At 40.9% G+C, this 18,223-nt stretch overlaps 1 protein-coding gene across 5 annotated transcripts in view; it reads left to right on the forward strand.

Moving 5' to 3' along the window:
* Window positions 1–18,223, forward strand: part of BCAR3 (BCAR3 adaptor protein, NSP family member) — a 133,229-nt gene that overhangs the window by 46,630 nt on the left and 68,376 nt on the right. The window lies entirely within an intron of this gene.

The following is an 18,223-nucleotide window of genomic DNA, read 5'->3' on the forward strand; positions in this document are numbered from 1 at the left end:
CACATTTATCTTTAATTGCAAAAACGAAGAAGCAGTCTTATATCCACTTTACTAGTGGATATAAGAAGTAAGACCCATTCATGTCAATGAAGCTTACATCTGAGTAATTCTACATAGGTTTATGCTGTTAAATATACCATCATTCCTTCTCTCTTTTTCTGTTCCTTATTTTTACCTCTGTGATATAAATGATATGAAAATTTTTGTTTGTATGTGATTTTTTTACGTCTGCTCAAATTTCATTTTTTTATCTGAAATTCTAGCTTTTGTCTAGGTGCTCTGTGTTCACTTGTTAACTGCTTCTTTTCTTTTCTTCTCTTCTCTTTGTGTGTTTTCACATATGTAGAAATGTCCACCATAAATGGATAAATAGGCTTTTGTGTTATAGCGTCCTTTTCTAGCCCAGTGTCCTCCCAATGTACTGGACTGTAGCTTCCATCATCCACAACCAGGGGCTGCAAACTAAAACGTGGAGGTCACTAATTAGAGAAAATTGTCTTGGAGGTCTTTAACTTCTTTGCTTTTTTACAATACAGTTGGCCCTTAGTATCCGTGGGGGTTTAGTTCTGGACTGCATTTTTGTCAATTTTGGCCTTCATTTGGCTCAGCCTTCATGTCTATCTATCTCGATCATCACAGTTTTAATCTTGACTCATTGGACATTCTGTCTTATTGCAAACCCTAGGTTGTACTTGCTTTCTTTTGTGAAAGTGAAGCTATGCTTTGGCATAAAAATAAGGGGAGCAAAACAATTTACTCCAGATAATTTGCATCAACATATTACATGCCATTTTATTTGAATTAACTTTGTACAAAAACCTGAGAGGCAAGGGCATGGTCCATGCAACTTTCTCATAGTTTCACTGAGATTGCTCTCTTCCCTCCCACACACCATCACAAGCAAACCCCTGGCATAGCTGGCATGAAGGTGGGGGTGGGGAAAACTGTTGCTGTGTGAAAGCTGCCATCCTGCTGTGATTGGTGGGAGCAGCTGCCACTTTTCTTCTGCAGAAGCAAAGATATTCTGGAGTTGAGAATCTTGGCTAGCAGAAGTTCATAGCTTGTGACTTGGATGTGCAGTCTCTCCATACCAAAAATTTGCAGGGGACTGAGAAGTCTATGGGTGTCAGCATAGTCCTGCGCAGTGGAGTACGGACATGGTAGAGTAAAAGGGATAGAATTTACTGGAGTGTGCCATGTGTATGCTGTAGGTCCTTTATAGAGAAGAAAACAATTTAGGTCATTTTAGCCACAAAGTGTTTTAATGTCAAAAAGAAGAGTAAGCAATGCATTATGTGGTGATATCATTTACTACTGGCCCACAGCTATTGAATCACAAAGGGAGGCAGTGGAATCCTTAGCTCTAGAAACACTTTAAAAAGAAGCTGCACATAATCATCTCTCAGGGTGGTTCACGTTAATCCCATTTCCATGCAAGCCACAGATGATTAATGCTGCCTTGGGAAAAGAGAAAGAAGGGTGTGTGGGAAAAGGATGACTTCTTGAGACCCTTCTGAACAATACTTCTGTGAAATTGTTTCAGTGCTTTTCAAAATCCTTTGCACTAAATGAACACTGCAAAGAAGAATGAAAGGGCTGTTATTGTATGTGAGGTGTGCTATTCCTTCCTAAGTGATAAAATCTGACTTTGGAAAGGGCTGGAACAGTCTTCCTCAACCTGGTGCCCTTCAGCATGTAAGTGACTATAGTTCCAGTTGTCTGTAATGAACATAGGCCATGATGGTTTGTGGTGATGGGAGATACAGTCTGTGGATTCTAGACAAAATTCATAATATTACAGTGGCTGCATGAAACTGGTAACTGTTAACATTTCTGTCTGAATGTTGATAATTCTAGGCACATATGGAAATGTTCCAAAGCTCCAAGATACTCTAGTCACTCTGAATCCTCTGAATCTAGAGTATGTTGATACTTGCCTAAATGTGATTACCAGGATTCAGAGGTCTATGCAGAAAACAGTAGCCAAGAGCAGAGAAAGGAAAGCATATAGTATATTATCTGTTTTTGAACCTTCACAAAATTCATTTTATGTTGTTGGCATTCACATGCAAATGTTGAATATTCAAAGTTAACTACCTATGACCTATGAGGCCTGTGCACTAAGGTTGGTGTCACCTGGTACAGTCACTCATGGTGTCACCCCGTAACCCTCCCTCCCATTGATCTCCTCCCATCCCACACTATACAGAATCCTTAGTAATGCCTTTTGTGCTAATGTTACTCATAAATCATAATTTCCATATATGACTGAACATAAAGCAACTAGCAAAATTTAAAGTATACCTTTAAATTACAATATCATACACCTAGCCTAAATGTATTTAGTTGACATAAACATCTTCAAAGGGTTAACAAACAGAAGGGCATCTACTGTACAAACAACACTTTTCCCTCTGTAGGTTAATGGAACATATGGTGGAAGTCAGACTTCAGAACATAGTTTGCATGTCAGCCATAATTCACTAAAAACCTAAAATCTTTGAAAGGTGTGTCTATCCCTGGGAGAAATCAGGGGAAATCAGTGTCTGTACATCTCATCTGAAGGTAGGGAAATCCAGAGCAAGGCCTCTCTGAAAGGTCTTATTAACCAAGTGGGTTTTTATGGAAACAGGTAGCCTCTCACATCGTTTTAGGGATCTTATCAGAGGGACACTGCTTGTCTGAGCTGGTTTATGAGCCTAAGACCTTGTCTAACTTGGCTTTTTATTTGGTACTGCAAGCAGGCTGAGATACTATCAGAAGAAGAATGCTCTCTTTGCTTTCTCACAGGTCCTACTTTGTCTAAGGAATTTACTGTATTGCTGAGTAGGAATCATGTGGCCCTCCAGATGTTGTTGGACTGCAGCTCTCAATATTTCTCGCTATTTTTTGGAATTGCATTTGAGCAGCATCTGGAACACCACACAATCCCACCCTTGCTGTTTTGATATAATTGTGTAAAGAATGAACATGGTGTCCCCAAGAAAACAGAAATATGGGCTGGTAGCTGTACTATTTATTATGGATTCAGAAAGTGATATTTCCTGTACCCGCATCTGCTAATAGAAAACTGATACACAAACTTTTCCCAGGGCCAAGTGTGTTTAGTTGGCTTGGTACAGTCATTGCAAAACTGAGTTCCTGAGCACATAACTGGGAGAATTACACTTGCCTACTGGGATCTGATTAAGAGGAAACCAGATCAGAGCAGTGGCTCAAACAGAGACACAGCAGAAAGTCTTCCATCCAAGGTGCTGAACCTCATCCCCTTTATAGTTCAAATAAAAACCCAGAGAAAATGCACTGCCTCATTGACTTGACAAGCTACCACTGTGTGTCATACAGTATAATTCACAAGCTCCCATTAGCCCTAAAAGACCAACCTGCTGTGTGTCTGCTGTATCTCTGTTGGAGTCACTGTCCTGATTTCCTGTTCATCGGGCATCATTAGGTGTCTGTTATAGTTCTTACATGAGGCTGACTTATTAGGCCATTCAGTTGCCTCCTGATGCAACAGAAGAGGGTCCCTGTGGAATCCTTGGATGCTATAGACTCAGTGGTGGTGGACTTATGCAAGGTGACCCCAGTAGATACATCTCTACACCACAGTTGCCATTGCCCAGTCACTAGCTCTTCTCTCTGTGGCCTGGTCTGATGAGCCAGTCAGAAGGAAAAGGCATAGTGAGGAAGGCTCCTAATATACAGTATTTGGAAAGGGCAACTGAACAAGTAACAAGAGCAAAGAAGTTGTTGTCTAGAATGTGCTGCTCAGCCCATATCCATTGATCCCAGCTCCTGATGCAGATTCTGTTCAGGCTTCCCACCTTCCAAGAGGAGGCATGCCCAGAAATACATATGAAGATGTATGTACTATGAAGATGTTTATGCCAACTAAATACATTTAGGCTATGTGTAGTCTTAGCAATTACACATTTCTGTCTTTATTCAATAAATAGATAGATAATATTGCAAGGAAGATTCCCTGTGAGCTTGTGCATAGTGCTATCCCTTAGCCAATCAGTAAAGTCAAATTGTTCCTAAAAGTTAAGGTACAGAGCATGCATTAGGGCAAATTACATGATTACCTATTACAATAAAAATGTCTTTGAAACTATTTACAACTCATGGTCATGGTAAATTATATCTGTTCCAGTTCCATCTCTTTGATGTACAGTTGGGCTGTAACTCCCCTAAACCCTGAAAGCACTGACTGTGTTGCTGGGGTTTATAGGAGTTATAGTCCAAAACATCTGAATGAGACCATTCAAAGACATAGCTGTGTTAGTCTGGAAAATCAGTATGCAAAGGGATCTTGCAGTATCTTTGAGACTAACTGAAAGATACACATTGGTAGCATGAGCTTTTGAAGACTTGCGTTTACTTCTTCAGATTAATGCCACTAGGTTGCCTAACTATTACATTCTCTTCCTCTTTGCATTCAGCATCTATGCAGGCAAAACAGTCTTGTAATATGTTGTATTAAAAATGACACTATCCCTTCCTTGACTAATGGATAGACTGGGCTGATTCTGACTTTCTTTCTGATATGTATACCTGATATATGTACACATAATATAAGTAGTATAGCCATGTATGTATTATAACAGTTGCATATTTAAGAATATGGTTGAACTGGAGGCAAAAAACAAACAAACCTTTCCTGATTGCCACTTTTAATATATTTTAGAGAGAAAACTAATGAAGAGTAAATTTGTATGTCTGATGCATCTTTAGTGTATTCATATTCCAGCATATATCCTTTGATGTAAAATATACAATCAAACCTCAGGGATGATTTAATGTTGGCAAATCTAATAACATGCACAATCTATATATTGGGGGTTTTCAGAAGGTTGGTTGAAGGAGAGTCCTCTGTTTAAGACCTCCACTGGAGAAGGAGGAGGTCCAGTCTAGGTAAAGGGTCAGAAGAAAGAAGAGCTGCGTGGGTCTTTTAAGTTACTATCAGTAGTTAGTACAATAGACAATAGAATGAGCAGGCACACAGTTCACCTGGTTACAGTCTTCTCCACTAGGATTAAATGCACTGTTGTTGTCGTGTGCCTTCAAGTAATTTCAGATCATAAGGCGATCCTAGCACAGGGTTTTCTTAACGAGATTTGTTCAGAAAGCTTTTACCTGTCTTTCTGTGAGGCTGAGAGAATGTAACTTGCCCAAGGTCACCCAGCAGGTTTCCATGGCTGATCAGGGATTCGAACGCTGGTCTCCCAGAGTCCTAGTGCAACAGTCAAATCACTGCACTATGCTGGCTCTTGGGGTACATTATTTTTCTTTCTTTTCTTTTTTAATTTAGAAGATTTTTTTAAAAACTAACTAAAGACTTAAATGAACATTTGCAAATGTTATGCAAACCTGTACTCTTTTTTTATGGTGGTACATTTGCTCTTTCTTGGTAAATGACCACTCTGTTTATGAGCTGTAGAAGAGCACTGATGACATTTCAGCTGTGTAGGGTGCTGTATGTTATGTTTTACTTCAGTCTACCTCTGAGTGTGTTGTTGGGGAGATTTGTCCAGTTCTGATTAAATTGCTCTTGTAAAACAAGAGCATTCGGTATATACTGGAGGGAGGAAAGATATTTAGTTATGATTTGAAGTAACAGCTCACACACAGTTCTTTCAAAATCAACCTTTAATATTCTGTTTTGTTTACTGAGGTGCTTTTTTTAAAAAACCCGCTTTGCCTCTTTCGAGTGAAGAGGTGAATGCCAATGCGAAAAACAAAACAAAAAATAAACCAAAATACAGTACCCTGACGACAGAGATTAACTAGTATTACAAGAACGTGTAACAGGAGGAGAAGCAGAGTAGAAAAATGCAAGTGGGTTTCTGGAATGCACAATGCCCTGTAGGGAATGTTTTGTGTACTGATTTCAATTTTTTATTTATTTTAAAATTCCTTTCTTATCTCTCAAAGCTTGGTCAGCTCATCATTCATTATCAGCTACTTAAATGAAGGTATTTCAGAAATCAGAGTGCATGGAGAGGAATTGCAGTTGAGACACACATTTATTAAGATAGTGATCTAGAAAGCTCTATTGGTTCTTAATACAAGGAGTATGTGCTTGCACATGTGGAGGAGGGGGCCTAGTTGTAGGTTGAATGCTGTGAATGTAGAAGTGTCACTGAGCAGATGATTTGTTTGTTTAATTATTTAGTTGAAACATTTTTAGACTGCCCTAAAGCCTTTTCTGGTTGATTCCAAAATTAAAAATACAATCCATATGTCAAGCAAATGAGCACAATTTATCACAGAGATTTTGTTTAGATATTACCTGAGTGTAGATGTGACGAGGCTTTGGAGGACAGTCTAGAGAGCTTTATGGTCCCTTTGCAGCAGTCAAATGCTATAGAGCAGAGGAAATGGTCCCCAGTGTCACCTTCAGGGATTTGTCCCTCCTGGAAGGCCTGGAGCCATGGTAATAGTGTGCTCCCTAAAGCCAATCCCTCTATGCAACCCAGAAGAACACCTGTAGTTGATGGTACTGAATGCTGCTGAGAGATCCAGGAGAACCAGTAGGGTCAGGTTCTTCCCCATGGATGACTAGGATAGCTCATCCACTAGAGTTAAATGTAGTGAGAGATGCTTCTCCAGCTTCTGGAGGACCACAAATTAACCACTCTCGTGCTATGGTGCAGAAGGGAAAAATGCAGCATGGCCCTAGGCCTATTTATTAACAACATTGAAATAAAAGTCCAAAAATTAGGTAACTTGCAAGATCACTTAGGTTGGAAACGCCACTACTCACTTGAAGAACTTGGAATTGAGGATTAGAGACCAGTGATATTTACCGCACTCCACAATATCAAACTTTCTTTTATCCAAAAGAACTTTCACCAGTATAGGGGCAGCAAGGAGTATAACCTCTGAATTCCATCAGGTATCAACAGACAAGAAGGACAAGAGTCTAGAGTCCATGTACTAGTAGGTTGTTTATCCATCTCCCTCCTGATAGTGTTCTATCTCCATCCATCTTCAACTTTTGTCACCCTTATGCATCTACTTTGGCAAGGATGCATGCCATTTTTATCTGAAGAATATAATGGAAATTAGTTGCAGTAGACTAGGTGTGGAAATCTACATTAGCATCTCTATGTAGACATGAAAAATCCACAACTATTCATTTTTTCCCCACCTCGTTAAAGCCTCTGGAGTAGACTTTTGAGAGTTGTAGTACCTGTGCCTTGAGGGCCCACACTACTTTACAATCCCAAATCAACCACCCCAGCTGATTTTATGTGGGAGCAATGTAGGACTTCTTTGGGACCATTGCTGTCACCGAGTAATCCTTCAGATAGGTTCTTACCAGTGTTAAGTCTGGTTTGTTGCATGTTTTCTGCTACTTGCACTCTAGCCATCATCATTTCAGAATACCCAGGAACTGAGGGGCTGGACAGACGGGGGGAAAGGAGTGGACAGAGGCCGGCCCTATATCCCCCACATCGTTGTTATGGTGACCACACATCATGGCAAAGATGCGCTCAGAAAAAGGAGCTGGGAAACATGGCTCCCTTTTCTACCACTGCCAAGACGCCATTAGCACCCTAGAGGGGTACAGTGGCATCCATTGTCCGCCACAATGTTTGGACATGGCTCACAATGTACATCAACGGCATGCACGCCATCTGAAGGCGTGCACATCAAAATGGCACCGGGAGAGCGCAGTAAGGCTTGGGAGCGTGGGAATGCTCCGCTCTCCCGAACCCTTAAATCAGCCCCAGGCCGGCGCATAGCATCCATCTGTACTGGGCCTAATATAACTTAGCTGAAAGCAATTGTATCTGCAGTCTAGTTTGTCCCCTTCTGGGTAGCATGACTTCATGGGCGAATTAATATCCTTCCTCAGTCCTCATCACAATCAATCCCGACTACATAGTGCCTAATCCCTGATTCTGTTGTGAACTGTCCTGATGATGTATGGCCAGTTCAGCACTGAACCAACATAATGCCACACTTAACACAGATTTTAAAAACTCACCTTATGCTTTGGATCTTCCTAAAAAATCTAGAACACTCCAGAGCAATGCTGGGTGGGTGTTCATATGCATGCCCTTCTGTGCCCACTGCTGCCATCACTTGTGCAAGTCATCCCCTCAGAGGTCACAACGAGGCACTCAGCCATGTGATCCACCAGGCTGGATACCTTCTTTTCGGCCTTGTAGGAAGTGACTCACACCAGCAGTGGCAGCGGTGAGCACAGTGGAATATGCTATGATTCTGGCCCATGGAAAAATGGCTATAGTCTCGGCCAGGCAGGTTGGTGTCATCACAATCGATGTTGTAGGCAAGCTGGATTTCTTTTCTTTTTAAGAGTTTACTAGCATTTATGGTTTGTCGATCTCTAAAGATCTTGGTACAGGTTACACAGGTTTCTGCAACTAGGCCTTAAAACCCCTGAGATTTCCCTATTAAACCAATGGTTCTCAAACTTTTTACGCTTGTGACCCCCTTTACATCTAATGTGGATGTTGTGCCCCCTCAGTGTAGTGTATGAATGAACATATTTTGTTTGTTTAGTGTGCATATTTTCATTTGCACATTCATATATATTCATATTTTAACATTTTTAAAGGAAATAACATTGTTCAAATTAGAACAGATTTACACTGAGGTCTCTGTATGCACAGATTTTTTTTTATCCATTGATTTAAGCATCCACGATTTGAAAATATTTTTAAATGTATAAATGCCAAAAAGCAGACCTTCATCTTACCATTTTATATAAGAGATACCCTTTCATTATGCCATTGTATTTAATGGGACTTGAGCATCTATGGATTTTGTAATCCACAAGGGGGCCTGGAACTAACCAAACTCCAGCAGATACCAAGGGCCCACTGTATTTAAATATATTAAGTATTTAATTCAATACATGTGTAAATTTTACATGTAAAAAAAGTTTGTAAAGAAGAGGAGGAGAATGGATCAGGTCCCTCTCCTTGGGGGGGGGGGGGGGTGTCGCACCCCGCCATTGAGAACCACTGTATTAAACCAGTTCACTTTTTACTCCCTGTTGAGCAGTTGTGTTCCTCATCTGCTCCTGCTGTATCTGCCTTTGCTGTCCTAATTCCAACATGGTCTTACATGCACTGACACCAAGGAGAATGTAACCTTTATCCTCCTGCACACAGAGACACACACATCTGATCCTTTGCACAATACAGAGCAGTGTGCCAATTAAATTAAAGTTCCTTTATCTCTCCTTCTCAGGCCAATAAGTCTGAACAATAAAACTCAAAGCAGAGTGCTACCTATGTATGTAAAATAATTTAAAGAAATTAAATAAATATATGGGTGAGAAAGCTCAACTTTTTCCTCGTTCCAGAATGGTACATCAGACGTTGAGTCCAGCTGGGGTTATTCTCTCAACAGAGGAGGAAAGAGGCTCATCATAACATAACAGAGGAGGAAGGAGGCTCATCATAACAGGCTCACAAATGCCTGATGGGCTCATACTTCTAGGCTGTGTTGCTCGGCTCTGTTCCAGATTCCTCTTGAGCCTCGAGTCTTCTGCCCCTCTGTCCATCATTATAGGTTTAAAATGAGAGAAGGGAGATCATTGGTTAGATGCAATGAATAATTTCCATCTTAGCCTTTTGGTATCTGTGATGACCATTTTCCCCCCTTGCAGTACAGAAAAATGCAGATTATTTTGAGGGTAAACCACAAAATAGTTTCCTTTATGCTTTGTTCAGATTACGACTCTTGCATGGTTGGTATATGGAATCACCAGCATTCCTGTTAGGTGGCCAAAGAAGATATCCTTTTGACCTCTTTGGGTTTAGTGCTTTAGTTTGATTCCACATCAGTGACACTGCCAGGGTTCAGGGAGTCCTGCCTTTCTCCTTGTTGTCCCACTTAGGGTGTCCCCTCCCCTTCCTCAACACATTGTTTTCCCTGTTTCTCTTCTCTCTATGTGCTTTTCTCTCCACCAGTACACACCTGTCTAATCCTCTTTATTCCCTTCTCCCCTTTGCTTTTTCTCCCGTTCGTTCCTCCCTACTGCTTGTCGTCTTTGTCCTTTTCCACAACTCACTGCTCAGCAACCACCTCACTGGATAGCAGGACAGCTCCCTTATCTCTCTTCACCTCAGCCCCCCTTTCTAATTTGTAGAGACTCAATTGCACTCCAAAGCAGTTGCACCTGGTATTTTTTATTTTGGCTGTGGCCCATCTGGCCACTAAGAGGCCATCTGGATAAATGAGATGCCAGGTGTTACTGGAGGAACAGTAAACAGGAAGAATGTGTGGCAGCGCAGTGGCAAAGCAGAGTAGGGGTGGGGAAGGGGAGAATGAGGGAGGCACCTATGGGAAGGAGGATGATTTCAAGGCCCTGGACCTCCACCTAGGGCTATAGCCCCTGTAACACCTCTGATCTTCGTGTATTCTGGTGAGGTTTAGAAGTGCCAAACCTTTCTCCAGCCTGCTGTCCAAATTCCTATTTGAGAAGGGTGTTGGGGATTGCGTTCCAGCAAAACCTAAACTATCAATACATGCCACAAGTGGGTAAGGCCCACACTTGAATAATGTGTGCTTTAGTTAATTGTTCTAGAAATACTTAAGCATCAAAGAATACATTCTGATCTCAAGAGAGCTGGACATCGAAGTATTTAAAATAAACACAAATAATTACTTGGTGTTCAGTTGTGAAGTCCTTGGATGATGAGAGAAGGATTGACTGCAGCAATCTAAGGGAAATGGCCTTTTTGTTTTCTGAGCTTCCCCGCTCCTCCTTTCTAAACAGTGCAGTTTTGAGAGGCTGTGCTAAAATGTGGGATTAGTAAAGCAAAGTTAAAATCTGAAATAAATATAACAACTAAGTGCGAAATGCAAAGGCCTGCAGGCCACATGCAACCTCAGAGAGCCTAAGTGTGGGTCTCCAGAAGACCCAGACATTTTTTTTAAATTGGGGCAAATTTTGCCCCAACTATTTTGCCCCAAAACTGCCCAATATGTGTACCCACTCCACAGTGGGTACTTCCCCTAATCCTCAAAGCTCTACAGAATACAAAAGAAATGGGGAAAATACACAAAATGGTGGTGCATCACTCAGGACACACTGAAACATTCCAGTGCAGCTCTCTGAGCAGGTGCAGGGAGTTAAAATGGCCCTGGCTTCCCCTGCCCACCCTAGGCAGTCAGCTTGTGAGAAATCTTAACCCACTAATTCCAGGCTATTCTTTATACACTTACATGGGATCAAATCACACTGCCCTCAGTGGGCCTTCCTTTTAGTTGGTAGATGGTGTGATTACACTGTTTAGTCTATTTTAAAAAGAAGTTCCTACATCTGCTATAAGAGCAGTTGTTGTTCTTTCACAGAATGGGTTTTCAAAATTATTTTTATTACATTTTAACAAGACAGAATAACAAACAACTAAAGAACATAATCTGAGTTGTACACTGTTGCAGAGGATAGCTCAGAAAGTCATACAAGCCATTCACAGCACTGATATTCAGCAACTTGCAGACAAAATATTGTACCATAAATTCATGTCTTTCACGTATTATTGGAAACATGTTTTTAAATTAAAAACACAATTGGCTCACAATTAAGCTAATATTTAAGTTTTGCCCCCAAAGTTTTTGTGTTTGTAAATAATTGTGCCTTCAGTAGGCAGAATTTAGTTTAGCTTGGTTTTTGCATTCTGTGTTACTGAGATTTTTTAGTTATTTCATTTTGTAAGCAAGAGGGTACCCCATTGTTGACTCAGTTCATGTTTAAGAATGTGAGAAATGGATGTTCAGATAACGTAGGACTCTTTGGTTAGGTGTAGATGTTTATGGCAAAGCCTATGTTGCTAACCTAATTGAATCCTCAACATCAAGGCTGAGGCTCATATTATCTGGAAGATGATACACTGACATCTCTCTGCTCAAGCAGTTTAATATAAGCCTAAACACTTTTTTAAATTTAAAAATTATCTGTATGTATGTACACTTGACAAGGAGTACTATATAACTTGTTTCTACTATACAGTTATCCCATTGTGAGTTTGTAAAAATTAACTTTTTTGGATTGGTGATTCTTGCATGCTTTGAGATTCTAGGAGTTGTAGTCTATACTGAGCAAGTGTGGAATCTGAGCCAATGTTATATAGTGGTAAACAGTAAGTGCTGGACTAGGACTTTGGGAAGACCAGGTTTTGATTCCCCTCCCATAGAAACCCAGTGCTAACTTTCTCTAAGAAGAATATGACTTGCCACTTTCACCCACTGCAAAGAAAATCTGGTGATAAGTTCACCTTAGAGTCATTATACGTTAGAAATGACTTGAAAGTACACAACAACAACAAAACTATGAACAAATATTGTTAAGAAAATCCTGGGATGAGGTGGTCCCCATAAGAAAGAGTCAACTTTAATGCACATAACAACAACAAAGTCTGAGGGCCTGTGTGTCCTTTTTTCCCCTCATGAGAGCCACAATGTTACATTGATTTGAGTATTGCACTGCGGCCATGGGAGACCAGGCTTTAAATCACTGCTCAGTCATGGAAACATACTAGGTGACCTTGGACAACTAACACTCTCCCATTCTTAGGTTTGAGTGTTGGACTACAACTCTGGAGACTAGGGTTTGATTCCTCGCTCAGCCATGAAACCCAGTGGGTAACCTTGGGCAAATCACATTCTCTCAGGCTCAGGGGAAGGCAATGGCAAACCTCCTCTGAACAAATCTTGCCAAGATAACCCTATGATAGGTTCTCCTAACAGTCGGTGTAAGCTGGAAATGACTGGAAGACACACAACAGTAACCAGAATTTGAAACCTCAGTTTTTAAGACTTTGTGTTTGTGTTTATGTGTGTTTATGTGAGATGTGCTAAAATGGGAAAATAAATGTAAATGTCTTGAGAAATTTAGCTCCTAAAGGCAAGAAACATTTACTGTAAGGTTGTTTCCCCTCCACAGTGTTGTGTCTATGATGTCATCTGAATAAGTTCGTAATGCTATTCTTTAGATGGAAAGCTGCTTTTTGTCACAATTGTTCTCTTATCTTCTACAGAAAGAAACAGCCTTTCCTTTCCAATGCTAATGAGTTGCTCTCCACATCAAATGCTCCTTTGTTGACATGGAAATAAGCTTATCTGATCACTGGGAAGCCAAACATACAGTGCAAACTCAGCACTTGTGAATCCCATACAAGTAGAAAATGAAGTCTAAAAAACTCAGATCCTATAAACAAAAAACCGAAACAAAACGTGTGTGCTTCAGAAAGTTAAACATCTTTTAACTAGGGGCTTTATAATGCCAGATGAAAGACAGCTTATTAAGGCCATCAAACAAGCTTTCAACTGCAGTGGATTATGAAAGGACTCATAAGCAGCTGTGTTTGACCACAGTTGTAATCCTGTTGGTTTATTGTTGGTGGCCCTATAAACATGTCTAATTACAACTGGTGATAACAGACTAACACAGGTAGTTTGTTTCCTTGTTTGGTTGTGTGAGGAGCCAGCTGAGGAATAAACTGAGGCGATGACAATTATGAGAGACATGATTGGAAGACATTTTCTCATCCAGAAGTCAGTCTGTTACCAAAAATCTGAGAGGGAAGTGACAAGATGGGGTAGCTGTTGCAAGTCAGTATCAAATTTAATATTTCTTTGGAACTGTTTTCAAAAGAAAAAGGAAAAAGCTCAGTGTACTATGCAAACTACAGACAAAACAATTCACTAAATGGGTACTTCTGTAAATCAACAACCAAAGTTGCTGTACCATGGGATGGCATCTCTTGTTACTTGTTACTACTTTGCATGAGAAACAACATTGGCTGGAATTCGCTCTTCAGCACAGCTATTAAGTATAGGAGCCATCTTCCATTTTCAATCTGGCAATGGCAGTGCTGTGTTTTCTACCACTTAGTTCAAAATGTGGCCTATTGACTTACAGCTCCGATGTGGCGTTCTGCTACCCTTTGACTCTGAATTTTTTATTCAAGAAATGCCAATTGCACTCAATAGGGCCTTAGAAAGGGTGTTGTTTGCCACTTAGAAGCTGTATTTTGCTATCTCTGAACCTGTTTCAAGCCTGAAGTAGTCATCAACTTCCTCCTCCTCCTCCTCCTCCTCCTCCTCCAAACCAGAAGTGACCACCTGGTTATTTCCTTTTCTGGTCTAAAACATGACCAGGTTCATTTTGCCCTTTTAAAATCTGTTTTCAGTGTTGGAAAGTCTAGGAGGAATCCACCCACCAAGATCCTGGGCTGGGTCCACAGGTGAAATCTGAAGTCACCCCTCTCTCTCTTATGAAGAATGGTTCTGTCCATGGTTCCAGACAGCCATTTTTTTTTTTCAGGCAAGGGATTCTACTCCTCTCTTCTCCCCTTTCATGGGCGAGGGATTTGGTTCTCTTCTGCAATGTTAATTTTTTTTATACCTCTGCAAATCTTGGGGTTCCTCTAAACTTGCTGGTATTTCCCTCTTTTTTCCCCATTCCCCTGCTGAATGGCACGTGAACCCCCTTGGAACTTGTGAACAAGATGGATAGACTACCTGGGACACACAGTCCCTTTGTGTGTCCTGGTCCACCAGCTGTCGGAAGCATGCAGGCCAGAGCCTTTCTCTTCCACGGCTGTCCAATCTACTCCTGAGGGACCTTTGGCCTGGTGCCTCTGAGCCTGGGGGTGACAGCATGAGTTACCTCACTGGGACAACAGCAACCCTAGTGATCTACTGGCCTTTGGTGCTTGTCACCTGAGTTTTCTATTAGAATGTGGGATTCCATAGAATGGAAGCAGGCTCGGCTCTGCAGATTTCACATCCCACATGCAATAAAGGTTCGCCTGGTGTCTTAATATGAGACAAGGTTTTCACTATGAAAGGAGTTATTGCCAGAGCTGCTATATTGCCAGCAGTGCTTATTCATACGTTGCTCTTCAACACTAGCATATAACAGCCTCTGCTCTGCCATATTTACTATTAATGGTTCTGCTGCTTGAGTATGTTTTAATTCCCTGCCACAGTAAAGAATACCACCAGTATAGCTATTTTTCACCTATAAACGATGAACTGCAAACTCGTGAGACTGTTTCAGTTTTATTTGAATCTTTCCAGACTCTGAAGTTTTATTGTCTCTTGTAACATGGGACCCACTTTTTAAAATTATCTACCTTTATACCTCATTACCACTTTCTTTATTGGCCTAGTGAAGTATAAACATTATTAGGGTTAACTGCGTGATTAAGGCTGCATCTGCACTGCAGACCTAATGCGGTTTGACACCACTTTAATTGCTGTGGCTCAGTGCTGCTGAGTCCTGGGATTTGTTGTTTGTTATGGTACCAGAGCTCTCTGACAGAGAAGGCTAACAAACTACAAATTCCAGGATTCCATAGCATTGAACCATGGCAGTTAAAGCAGTATCAAACTGCATTATTTCTGCAGTGCAGATGCAGCCTAAGAGTCCAAATTTTTAGTGAAGAGAGGATTTCCCTTGCAAATCAGGGCCATGTCCCTAGAGAATAATAAGAGTTAAAAATATTATTATTTGTACAAGTATTGCCTTTCGCCTCTCTGACCACCATGGCTCCTGAGGGAATGCACAACAGATAAAAAACATTCTTGTAAAATATTCCCAAAAGCCAGCCCTGATTTTAAAGACCAAAGACCATATGAAACAATGTTGTTTTAGCTGCCTGCCAGAAACTCATTAGGGAGAAAGATCCAAAATAAAGCTTCTGCTTGAAGATCTCAGAGTCCAAGCCACTTGATAGAGGAGGGCCCAGTCTTGTGCATATCCTGTCCCTAAGCTATTTAGAGTTTTGTAGGCCAAAACTAGCACCTTGAATCAAGCTCATAACCAAGTTGGAAGCCAGGGCAGTTGATATAAAAGCAGTGGTATGTGATCTCTAAAGTGCCTATCAGACAACAGTCTGATGCCACATTTTGCACTGGCTATAGCTCTGAATGTTTTTCAAGTGCAGCCCCACATAGAGTTAATCACAAGATTAATCACTCTGGCAAATCCTCCTTCACTAGGAAGAGGTCCATTTGGTGTGCCAGCCAAAACTAGACAGAGGTCCTCAGGGTCACTGTAGCCACATGACCTTCCAGGACCAAATGAGTCCAAGTAGCAAAGTGTTTGTTTTTTAAAGGGGAGTGCAACCCCACCCAGAACACTTTTCAATTGCCGACCAACAGAGTACCAGTTTTAAATTTCTGACCAACAGAGTCTCAATTTATTCTCTCATATCCAGTCTTTCGCTTCATCTAAACAATGATTCAAAACGTCCATAGCCTTCTTTGCTTCACTTGTGGAAGAGAAACATGGCTGGGTAGCATCAGCACAATGGTGAGACCCACCCTCCCCAAGCTCTATTGTATATGAGGTTGAACAGCAGCCCACCAACACCACCTTCTATTCAGCCAAATGCGACCGGCGCTCAGTAACATCTAAGTCCCATATATGTGGGATACTCCTAACTGTGTGTGGAATACTCCAGGGGACAGTTACAGGGTTGCCTCTTCCTCCTGTCTTGGGGCAGTCCCCTCATAGCCATGGAATAGGTAGATCTCCCAGAAATATTAGATATATCTAGTACTCCTAGCAATTATAGTTTCAACTAAACAGGTCAGCACAAGGTGTAAAATTCTGATGGCTGTTTAATTTTGCTTGAAGGCTTTTGTATATGAAACCATTCCAGTCTGTGAAAAGATGGATGCTTTCATTACTGTACAATACAGCATAGCTCCTCCCTTCTTTTAAACAAGGCTTCTGCTGATTTTAACTTTGTTTCTAAAGCAGTTTAAACCACGTCCACTATGGACCTTACAAGAGGCACATAAATGATTAATGTAATATTGTACTTCAGATTGCCACTTAGAAGATGAAAGAAGCTTGTTCTTTCTGTTTAATAATTATACTCTTCTGTATTCCATTCATTTGAATTAGATGTGCTATGAAAACGTTCCTTCCAATTATTTTAAATACATATTTGAACATAATGAAACCTTTTCAATGCACTCAATCCATTTTGGTGAGGAATGACTCTAAAGGGGGAACAGAGTTGGATGTCCATTAGCTTAGGGAAACAAGCCATCTTTTTCTTCTAAATGTGGCAATGTACCATAATTTGTTATAATGTTTATGAGTTTTCTTTGGCTCTTATAAGTGTGTTTTGGGGATAGCTGTCTATTTATTTATTTATTTATTTATTTAGGTATTTATATCCCGCCCTTCAGCCCTAATGGCTCTCAGGGCGGCTTACAATTATTATTTTTAATCAGACAGTTCCCTGCCTTTCTCCCTCTCACTTACATACACCTATGAATTGGATTTTAATTGTATATTGTATATTGTAATTAATGTAATGTGGTTTTAATTTTATGTTGTTTTAATAATTTTACTATGTACACCGCTTTGATCACTGCGGAAAAGCGGTATAGAAATAAATTTTATTATTATTATTATTATTATTAGAAAATTCCAGCAGGCATAACTGTTTGGGCTCACACTAAAGGGTGGATGGATGAGAGAATAGAAAGGGGTCAGTGCTTCCAGGACAAATTACACTCTTACCTTTTCCCATGGGATGGTTCCCTTTTTAAATGAGAGTTAAAGTCCAGTACCTACATTGATCCATGGATAAGTCGACTCAGCTTTTTGGGGTCAATTTTTGACCTAAATTTCTAGACTCTACCACACTGGACTGGTTTTGAAAGAAGTTTAACGAGACAAGAGATCCAAACTTGTCTGGGTCTCTGCTAGGCCTTGTCTGCACTGGCCAGGATTCTTAAGAGGCAGCTCAGAATATTCTGGCTCTGCAACTGCCCCATTTCCCCCTGTTACCTTGGTCTTCATCCCTGTGCTGCAGTGACAGTCTGCGCAGGTATCCTGCTGGGCCATTGAGTGTGTCCATTCCTGCATTGAGTATCTTGCTTCTGAGGTCAGAACAGGGTGCCCAGTGACAGTCACATGCTGGACATCTCATTCTGACCTCAGAACGAGTGACCTGCAGTGGTGATGGATGTGCAGCAGGACACCCGTGCAGACAGTTGCTGTGATGTGGGGATGGAGGATTCTGGATCTTCCCAGAAGATCTGGAGCAACAGGTAAAGTTTTTTTTTACTCTGTTGTAAGTCTGTTATGCCCCGGATTTAGTGTGGGACAAGCCAGATGTGGTCTGAACTGCGTGCACCGGAACCCAGGTTTGGGCCATGCACACCAGAATATGGGGGAAATGAGCCCAGGTTTGGTTTTGAGATT

Source organism: Sceloporus undulatus, chromosome 4, assembly GCF_019175285.1.
Source record: "Sceloporus undulatus isolate JIND9_A2432 ecotype Alabama chromosome 4, SceUnd_v1.1, whole genome shotgun sequence".
Taxonomy (NCBI): Eukaryota; Metazoa; Chordata; class Lepidosauria; order Squamata; family Phrynosomatidae; genus Sceloporus; species Sceloporus undulatus.